At 37.4% G+C, this 11,111-nt stretch overlaps 1 pseudogene; it reads left to right on the top strand.

Annotated features, from left to right (window-relative positions):
• The first annotated feature begins 5,787 nt into the window (after nucleotides 1-5,787).
• On the top strand, nucleotides 5,788-7,329 carry LOC138168346 (leukocyte elastase inhibitor pseudogene; annotated as a pseudogene).
• Nucleotides 7,330-11,111: the final 3,782 nt, after the last annotated feature.

The following is an 11,111-nucleotide window of genomic DNA, read 5'->3' as shown; positions in this document are numbered from 1 at the left end:
CTGACAGTCATGTTCCCCACAGGCCCTTTTGGTTCCCTCTGCTCTCCTGTTTATAGCCAAACACCTCCACTCTCTCTCTTTCCCCATTCCTTAGTCAGGCTCCTGGCCCCTCCATCCTAAAATTCACCACAGGTTGATTTTCTTCTTCCTTGAGAACTCCATTAGCATTCAGCACTGCAGGTTAGCCCCTTCTGGAATTCTTCTCCTAGGGTTCCCAGACACGACTTTCTCTCAATTCAATTCAATTTAATTCAATCCCACAAATGTTTATTAAGTGCCTACTATGTACAAAGCACTGTGTTAGGTGGTAGGGATACAATATCAAAATTAAATGGGCCCTGCCTTCAAGGAGTTGGGAGTTATGACATTCACAGATGAGTAATTTCAAAATAAATTCAAAGTAACCCAAAAAAATTTGAAGAGGAAGAGAGAATCAGTGACTGGGGGTATCCTATTGGAGGTGGTACCTGAGTTATAGCTTGATGGAAGCTAGGGATTCTAAAAGAGAGGAAAGAATGCATATTAGAAATGGGTGACCATCTGGGCAAAGGCATACAGGTAGGAGGTGGAATATCATGGATAGGGAACAGATAGCAGCCAAATTTTAGTAGATAAAGTGCATAGGGGAAAATGTGAAATGAGACTGGAAAGGTATGTGGGAGCCATGTTGTAGAAGGCTTTAAATGTCAGGTGTCTCTAACCCATTGGATTGATCTCTGATTGATCTCTCACTATTGCCCCCTGATCTGTGGGTGCTCCTTAAGCTTCCATCCCTAACCTTCTCTGTTCTTTCTCCCCAAAGTAAGCTCATATACTCCCATGGCTTCCTTAATATGAGAGATTGATTCCCAAACCCATGCAAAGTACTGTTAAAGCAACATGCCTAGCCTTGACCTCATTCCTGAACCCTAGACTCACATTATCTTTTTTTTTTTTGCTTTTTGGAGGGCAATTGGGGTTAAGCGACTTGCCCAAGGTCACACGGCTAGTAAGTGTGTCAAGTGTCCAAACCTGAATTTGAACTCTGGTCCTCCTGACTCCAGGACCAGTGCTCTTTTCACTGCACCACCCAGCCACCCCATATAGACTCACATTTTCAACTGCCTGCATGATGTCTCTACTTATCTTTCCTGCTGGCACCTCAAACTCAAAGCTAAATTTATCACATTCCTCTCAAACCTGTTCTCACTTCTGGTCATGCCATCACCACTCTGACAGTCACTTGGACTTAAAACCTTGGAGAATGGATGGAGATCCATAATGGAATAGATGGATGGAGATTTATAATGGAATAGATTTCTAAGATTCTTTCCATGGTACCTAGATATTTGGTGGCATCTTGGATAGAGTGTCTGTCCTGTAATCAGGAAGATCTGAGTTAAAATCCAGCCTCAGACACTTATTAACTGTATGACCCTGGGCTAGACACTTGGCCTCTGTTTACCTCAGTTTCCCCATCTGTAAAATAAGAACAATAATAGCACCTATCTTTCAGGGTTGTGGTTAGGATCAAATGAGATAATATTTGTAAAGTGCTTAGCAGAGTGGCTGGCACATATAAATATGTATTTATGTATATATAAATGAATATAAATATTAGTTATCATTATCACCCTCCTCCTCTTCATCCTACCCTGGGCAGATTAGAGACATAGGAACATCATATCTAATTATGTCTAAACATCACTAGCCAATGAATGGATAAATGTAGAACAGCAAAAAAGAAGGGCAACTATCAGCCTGGGGACCATTCATTGAAACTGTAGAAGGATAGAAATGGGGGGAAATGGAAGAGATAGCATAGAGATCTGAGGTAGTTGCTAAAGTTTGCCTTGTGCCTAGACTCTGAACATTTGCTTTGCTATATTCATTGGTTTTCCCCTCTATTCTGTATCTCCCCTCCATTCTCCTTCGTGACCCAGCTCTAGAAGTCATACCCTCCTTCTCATCCATTGCTTCCCTCTCATAGAACTCTCACATATTCACCTGAAAAACTTAGGGTTGCATCCAGCAGTGTGCTGAAGCCAGCTCATACTAGCACAGGAGAGCCAATTGTTCAATTTTCAATGTGAGCATTTATACCTCAGAAATCAGCAAACATTACAGATCAGGGCTTGATTTATTACTTTGTGGATTGTCTAGGCTAAAGAAAGTGGTGGATAAAACTTTAATAATGTAGATTGAATCTAAAAGGATGTCATGAGTACACCCCCTTCCCCCCACCCAGAGCTGGTTGTTAAACATTTAACAGCACATCACTGGTTATAGCAGACCATAAGGGAAAGGAGTAAGCATTCATGTGTTCCAGGCACTATGCTAAGTCCCTTACAAATGTTATTTCATTTGATCCATATATTCAATTTGAGTAACAGTGAGCAAGAAATGGCCATCATGTTATGATCTTGGGCTACATTTAAAAAAAGCAGTGTCCAGTCCATGAGAGAGGATAGGATGATAGTACTCTAGCCTCCTTTTCTGGAAGTTCAGAACTTTTTTTTAAGCAATTGGGGTTAAGTAACTTGCTCAAAGTTACACAGCCAGTTATTTCTGGGTGTGGTGCTAAGTATCTGAGCCTGGATTCGATCCCCAGGTCATCCCGACACTGGGGCCAGTGCTCTTACTCACTATGCCACCTGGCCACCCCAAGAATTTTACTTTTAATACACATTTCAGGAAGGATACTAGCAGGCTGGAGAGCATCTAGAACAATAGTTCTTTTTTTAAAAATGATTTAATATTTTATTTTCCCTAATTACATGTAAAAACAATTCTTAACATTAAAAAAAAATGTTTAGTCCAAATTATTTCCCTCCTTTTTCCTTCCCCTCCCATTGAGAAACAATTTAATATAAACTATTACATGTAAAACAAAGGTTCTTAATCATTTTTGTGTCTTGGATCTCTTTGGTCCAGTGAAGCTGATGGACTCCTCTGAACAATGTTTCTAAATGCATAAAACAACATATATAGGATTACTATTATGTTGAAATATAGTTATCCAAATATTTTAACAAGTTCATGGATCCCAGGTTAAAGACCCTTGATAGAAGAGAATGACAAAAAAACTAGAGACCAAGCAGAGCTGTAACTAGTGATTTTGGTGCCATGTGTGCTGCCGCTTGGGACCAAGTCTCACTAAGTGGCTCCAAAAAAGTCTGGAATGTGCCCCCTCCACTCAACTTTATAACTGATCATGTGAAAATCTATACAATAAGGAATTATAAAATGGGATTTCAGTGTCAGATTCATAATGTCCCCTACCTTAGGGATGTCTTTGGTATCTTTGCAGATCAGGGTGATTCCTGCCTCATGGTCCAGACAACTTAACAGAAAGTGAGTAAAGCTATGAGTGTAGGCAGACTGAGGAACCTGGATGGGAATGACTGCAATCTCATAGCCTTCAATAAGGGAGTGTGGGTGGGGAAGTCACTGCTTTTTGCTGGGATTTCTATGAGGGAAGGAATATAACTGAATTTCTGAAGGAGAGAGGCCATCTGATACAGGTCAAAGGACACAATATTAGGAGTCAGATGAACTGGTCCCAAATTATGGCATTGCTGCTTCCTACTGCCTATGTGGCCTTGGACAAGTCACTTACCATCTCTTAGTCTCTTTATCTGTAAAAATGAGAAAGTTGGACAAGATGACCTCTAAGGACTCTTTCAATTCTAAATGTATGGTATCAGTGATAGAGACATTGGGGATTATCTAGTGTTAATAGGAGCTCTGGGGTCTCATTATCTTTTCACTCCACCAGAGGGAGTAGCACAAAGATGATTACTCATCTCCTTTGGGGAGAAGCGTTGCTGTTTGTGAAGATAGATGGGAAAGAAGGCAGTACATTGGAAAACCAGAAGGGAAAAGAAATCCTTGAGGAAGAGATCAGAAGGACTAAGGGACTAAGTGAGAGAGGAAGACAAAAGCGTGCAGAGATCATAGATATGGAGTTGGAAGGAACCTCCAAAGCCATCTAATCCAACCCCCTTGAGAATAAGTGGGAGGAGCAGAATGAGGGAGGACTCATCCTAAACAAAACAAACTCTTAACTAAAGATGTATAAAAATATTTGTGACTTTTCTTTCTGCAGGGGCAAAGAATTGAAAACTGAAGTAGTGCCCACCAATTGGGGAATGACTGAACAAGTTATGGCATACAAATATGATGGAAGATTATTGTGCTATAAGACATGATGAAGGAAATGTTTCAGAGAAACTTGGGAAGACTTGTATGAACTGATGACAAATAAAGTGAGCAAAATCAGGAGGATGATTTATATAATGACAAAAATATTATAAAGACAAATTTGAAAGACTTAAGAAATAAAATACAACGACCAATGATAATTCTAGAAGACTCATGATGAAACATGCTACCCACCTGTAGACAGAGAGATGATGGACTCAGTGTGCAGACTGAGGCTTATGGGTTTTTTTTATTCTGAACTTAAGAAATAAATTCCATAACAAGGTGGAATAGGAAAAAAAAAAAAAGAGAATTGTACCTGCAACTGCATATCTATTACATTCAATTTGCTATTCCTTTTAAATATACAGCAAGTTATCATGTAGCTTTCTTTTTCCCCTCCCCCCACCCTAGAGATCTCTACCATTAGACACAAATATGTGTATATATGTATACATACATGTGTGTATGTATGCATTTTATGTATATGTATGTGTGTACACACATGTATCTCAGTTCCTTCTCTGGATACAGGTGGCATCTTCCTTCATAAAACCTTCTTTGCTTTTTTGGGCATGGCCAGTATGGAATTTGTAATATGTGTTTACAATAGAAGGAAAAAGTAGTCTACCACCCCTCTTACTTTCATCGTACTTTCAGATGAAAAATCTGAAGCTCAGGAAGATTAAGTGGCATAGATAGTTAAGTGCTAAAGGTGAGATTTGAACTCAGACTGTAAAGCCAATGCTCTTTCTGTTGCTTCTAGGCAGAAGTTGGGGATTTTGGCATTGTAGAAGAGAAGACTTAGGAGTGAAATGATAGCTTTCTTCAAATATTTGGAGTTATCCTTTGGAAGGGGATTAAATTTGTTTTGTTTTGCTCCAGAGGGAAAAATAAGGAGATACAGATGTCAGGAAAAGTTTTCTAACAATTATAGTTATCCATAAGTGGCACAAGTTGCCTTGGAAGGTAGTAGATTCCTCTTTACTATAAGACTTAACTGAGAGGTTGGTGTCTACCTGAGAAAATTTGTACAACTGTACAAATACATATATGTTGACTAGATGATCTCGGAAATTATTTCCAAGTCTAAGATTCTATGATTTTTAATCTCTACTTTGCCATTGACTTTTCCCCATTTTATCTACTAACATTTTTAGTTCTTTCCAGTTCTAAAAAGAAGTCTTTCCTTGACCTTGCTAATCTATCTGCCTACCATTCCTGAACAAACTCTGTCTCCATCTATTCTCTCCTTGACCCTTTATAATTTTATACTACTCTATAGAAACTACTCTTTCTGATGTCATCAATGACAATGAAGTGGTTCAATAATTCTGGAAAGCAATTTGGGACTAGACTCCAAAAGTCTCTAGACCATGCATACTCTTTGACTGGAGAATGATTGATCAAATTATTGCACATGAATGTAATGGAATATTATTGTAAAAAAAAAAACAGATGAAATATGTGGACTCGGAGAAGCCTAGAAAGACTTATATGAACTGATGCAGGTATATGTACAACATTTTTATGATGGCAACACTCCAAATCAGGAATTCTTAACTTTTTTGTATCATGAACACCTTTGGAGAGCAGTTAGCATTATTATATGGACTTCCGGTCAAGATGACCACTTGAATGGAAACGGGCCAGCTCCTACACACCTGCTGTAGCAAAAACTAAAAATATTCCCAGACCAAATGAGAAACTAAAATAAGTGACTTAATCTATGCCAGAATTGCATAACAAGTCAGTCAAGAAACCCTTAGGCAATAGGAAAGGGGGCCCACCAGAAAAATCAATGCCAGCACGGACACTGGTAGAAGTATCCCAGTGCAAACAGAGATGGACCAGCCTCCTACAAAGCTCTGTATCCAGAGGCAACAAGAGTTGAGGCAGCATGGGGTAAGAACCTGTAAGGTAAGACCCTAGAAGGCCCTTAATTCCCAATTCAGGAACTGAGGCAAGAGACAGAAGTAAATAGACACTTGACTACAAAGAATTATTATAGATAAGAGGTACCCCCAAAATCCAACTTAGAAGAATAGTTTCCTAATTAAAAAGGCACCACAGCAGGCCTGCTTCTTAGGTTCAGAGAACTTGTAAGAAAGGTGACTGCCCTGTCCAGTTTCCTCTATCCAGACATTGACCCACATTTAAATTGTATGGCAAGCAACCATTTTACTATTGAGCTCTACAGTATATTAGATAAAACCTACCCAAAAGTGAATTTCTTCTTTCCTCCATTTTGCATTTCATCAGCCCTGGCCATGGTATTTTAGGGATCCAGAGAAAGCACTGCTCCACAAGTGTTAATGACTTTTCATTTTAATACTATTGATGAAGTTCATTCAAAATTACAGAATCTAAATGTTATTATTAACAAACAGGGATCTTCCTGTGCCTGAAATTTGCTGACTGATTCATTGAAAAGAAGATTTATAATATCCTTCCAGAATTCTTGACTTCTCCCCAGAAGCTGACTTGGCCACTGCTGACTTTCAGCATGTTTCGAAACATGCAAGGAAAGAGATTAACCAGCATATGAAAGAGTAAATAGAAGGTATAATTCCAGAGTTGTTGGCTTGAGATGCAGTTGATAATCTGACTGAACTTGTGCTGGTAAATGGCATCTATTTCCAAGGAAAATGGAAGGAGAAATTTGATCAAGCATCTATATTGATGCATCATTTAGATTAAACAAGAAAGAAAAAAATCAGTGAAAATGATGTATCAGAAGAAGAAGCTGTTCTATGGTTACATTGAGGGGCTCAAGTGTGAGTATTAGAACTTTCTTGCAAGGGCAAGAAGCCGAGTATAATCATTCTGTTGACAGATGATATTGAGAATGACTCTACTGGCCTGAAAGAGATTAAAAAGTAGCTCAATCAAGAAAGGTTGAGGAAATGGATACTATCTGAAAATCTGAATTCCAGGGATGTTCATGTGTGTTGGCCCAAATTCAAGTTGGAAAACACTTATAACCTCAACTCAGATTTAACACAGAGCTCTTCATCAGGGGGTAAGACTGATCTGTCTGGAATGCCAAGAACCAGAAAGAGTTTTTTATCTAAGATTGTCTACAAATCCTTTGTAGAAGTGAATGGGCAGGGGCACTGAAGCAGCAGTTGCCCCTGGCTATGTTGATGCCAGAGGAAGGGTTCCCTGCTAATCATACATTTCTATTTTTCATCTGTCACAATCTCATGGGAAGCAACCTGTTTTTTATTAGGCTTTCTTCTTCATAAAGGCTCTGAAAGTACGAAGTTGAGTAAAGAATGCTGAATTTTTCTACCTGAATTTTAAAATCATGCATTAAAATTGTTAAATAGAATTTTTCTAATAAAAATAACTGTCCAGGAATGATTATACTTGGCTTCTTGCATTTTCCATAGGGACTACAAGAATACCTAATAGAAATGCAATAAGAAATTAAAAAGTGAAACAAAAGCTCAAGAGGAAAGAATTGGAAGAATAAATAACTTCAAACATAATGTGATTAGCCTTACCCAAGAAATAGACTCTGAAAATTAGAATAGATCAAACAGAAATCAATCACTCCATGAGACAACAAAAAATATTAGAATAAAATCAAAGGGTTGAAAATAGAGAAGAAAATGTAAGATATCTGCTATTTAAAAACAACCAAGAAAGCAGGACAAAGAATGTTAATTTGAGACTCCCCCCAAATTGCAATTAAAAAAAACCTAGACACTCTATTTCTTTTTTTATGTAATAATATTTTATTTTTTCCAATTACATGTTTTTGACATTCACTTTTACAAGAATTTGAGTTCCATATCTTCTTCTCCCTCTCTCCTCTTACCCCTCCCCACTATAGCATGCAATCTGATATAGGCTATACATGTGCAATCATATTAAACATATTTTCACATTAGTCATATTGTGAAAGAAGAATGAGAACAAAAGAGAAAAACCATGAGAAAGAAAAAGAGAGAGAGAAAACAGTATGCTTCAATATGCATTCAGACTTCATAGTTCTTTCTCTGGATGTGGACATCATTTTCCATCATTCCCTTGGAATTATATTAGATCATTGCATTGCTGAAAAGAGCTAAACTTGACACACTATTTCAAGAAGTCATAAATTAACTATATTACATCTATTAGAATCAGAGGGCAAAGTAAAAAATAGAAAAAATCCTCCAGATCTCCTTGGGAAAAAAAAAACAACTTCAAAAGAAGAAGTCCTAGGAATGTCATAGCCAAAATCCAGAGCTTCCAGGCCAAAGAAAATTTATGGCAAGCAGCCAGAAAGAAAGCATTTAAGAACCAAGAAGTCATAGTCAGGACCTGGCAGCTTCTATTATGAGTAGAGATCTTAGAATACAGCATCACAAAAGACTGTGCAGAGACTTAGAACCAAGAATAATTTACCCTACAAAGATGAGTGTACTACTGGGGGAAAAATAGATCTTTAATAGAATGGAGGATTTTAAAAAATTTCTGGTGAAAGACCAGAGTTGAGTTAACTTTCAAATGCTGATACCAGAGTCAAGAGAAATTCAGAAAAGTAAAATTCATTTGAACTAATTGGTTTAAGGAACTGTATGATGATGAAGTCCTAACATTCTAGCAGGGGAGAAGAAACAAGTGTCCCTTCAGAACTGATAGAGTTAAATAAGAAAAACAGAGGTCCTGAGGATGGAGTGGCTTCATTCTGAGGATTCTGAGAGGGAAAAGACAAGAGAAGCTAAAAGGAATACATCAGCATAGAGAAGAGGAAGAAAAGAGTGGAACTTGTTATTTCTCATAATTGAGGTGCTCAAAAAAGCATAGGAAATTGGAGAAAAGAATAGTGGGGTAAGCCTCAAATGAACCTTACTCTTATCTGAGCTGGATGAAGAAAAATTGAACATGCATAGAGTTACACACGCAGAGAGACACATACAGAGTTTAGTATAGAAATACATCAAACTCCACAGGAACACAGGTAGAAAATAGATAGAGGCTGTGTTGAGAGAGAGAACGATACTAACTACTGAGGGTGGATCCTCAAGGGAGTATAAAAGTAGAGGAAAAGAAAATAACTGGAAATTAGGTGGATACCCACAAACTGGAGACTGGCTGAACAAATTGTAGTATAAGAATGTGATGTAAAAAAAAGAATATAACATAAGATTATCATGATTTAAGAAATGATGAGAAAGAATCTTAGAGAATCCTGGGAAAAGTTGTATGAACTGATGTAGAGTGAAATGATTAGAACCAGAAGAACATTTTATACAATAATAACAACATTGTAAAAGAAAAGCACTTTTGAAAGACTGCAGAACTCTGTTCAAAGTAATATTCAAGCACATCTCCAGAGGATTTATGATGAAGCATATTAACCAACCTTCTGAAAGAGGTGTGATGGACTCATCGTTTAGAAAGAAATATAAACTCTCTGACATGGCTTCTGCATGGATTTGTATTGCTTGACTAGGTTTATTTGTCAGAGGTTTTTCTTCCTGCTTATAATGAGGGAGGAGAGAGGGGACTAGCCATAATGATGCCAAAAAAGGAGAAAAAGAAAGTCATTAAAATATACAGAAGAGAGCAGAAACACAGACAAGCAGCATAGTTTTGAAAGTATGAGTTAAATTTATTATATTTTTTAAAAGCAAGTAGCATAGGATAGAAATTCATAGTTTCATATACAATCATCTTTTATGTTCTACTTGGTATATAGAAATGCTGTTTTTTGACTGTTTATTTAGTTCATAATAGGAAATAAATCAAATAAATCATCTCTATCACTATGAACCTCAAATTTATATCCATAGTCCTGATCTTTTTTCACAGTCCACACCAACATCTCTAACTGCCTATGGGACATCTTTATTTGAGTATCTTACCAGCACTTGAAACTCAAAATATTCCAAACAAAGCTTGTTATTTCTCCTCCTAAATATTCTTCAACTGGGGCAGCTAGGTGGCACAGCGAATAGAGCACTGTCCCGGAGTCAGGAGAACTTGAGTTCAAATACGGTCTCAGATACTTAACACAAAAAATTAGCCATGTAACCTTGGGCAAGTCACTTAATCCCAATTGCCCCTCCAAAAGGCAAAAAAAAAAATTGTCTGCTATCATGATTATTCCTGTCAATTCTACCATTAACTCATTTTCTTTTGTGTGAAACCTTGGTAAGATCGTTGACTATTCCTTCTCTTTCAAATATAGCCTATTGAATATGCCTAATTCAAAACCAAAATCAAATCCTGTTTCCTCCAGAGGATACAGCTAGGTGGCACAGTGGATAGAACCCTGGACCCAAGTCAAAAAGGCCTTAGTTCAAATCTAACCTCAAACAGTGACTAACTATGTGAACCTGAGCAAGTCTCTACTTCAGTTTCTTCAACGGTAAAATGGGGGATCATAATATTACCTATCTCCTAGGTTATTGTGATGATAATCATCAAAATTATCAAAATAGCTTTTGTAAAACACTTAGCACAGTGTCTGGCATACAGTAAACACTTAATAAATGCTTATTCCCTCCATTCCACAAAGCTTTCCCTAATTCCTCCACTAATAATGCTGACCTTCTTTCTCAGAATAATGGTGTACCTGAAAGAACACTGAATGGAGAACAGGATGCCCTGATTCTAATACTTACTAGCTGTGTTGTGATGTCTATGAAACATGGTTTTGTCAGTTATAAAGTACAGATAATAATATTTACACTGCTTGCTTGTTTTAGGAAAGCAATTTGTAAACATTAAATTATGTGAAGATGAACAATTACTGCACTTTTGTACACTAATGTACATAACAGGTAATACTGTATATTATAGCTATTTGTATTTGTGTCATATTCTTTACTAGAGTGGAAGTTCTATGAGGGCCGAGACCATATATTACTTAAATTTTGCATCTCCCTCAGACCCAGCACGTTATTTTGTCCACATTAGGTATTTAACAT

The sequence above is a fragment of the Petaurus breviceps genome, unplaced genomic scaffold, assembly GCF_028583685.1.
Source record: "Petaurus breviceps papuanus isolate PSGF00001 unplaced genomic scaffold, PetGlider_PUasm1.0 37, whole genome shotgun sequence".
In the NCBI taxonomy this organism is placed as follows: Eukaryota; Metazoa; Chordata; class Mammalia; order Diprotodontia; family Petauridae; genus Petaurus; species Petaurus breviceps.
The sequence above is the reverse complement of the archived record's forward strand: the minus strand, read 5'-3'. Positions and strand labels throughout refer to the sequence as shown.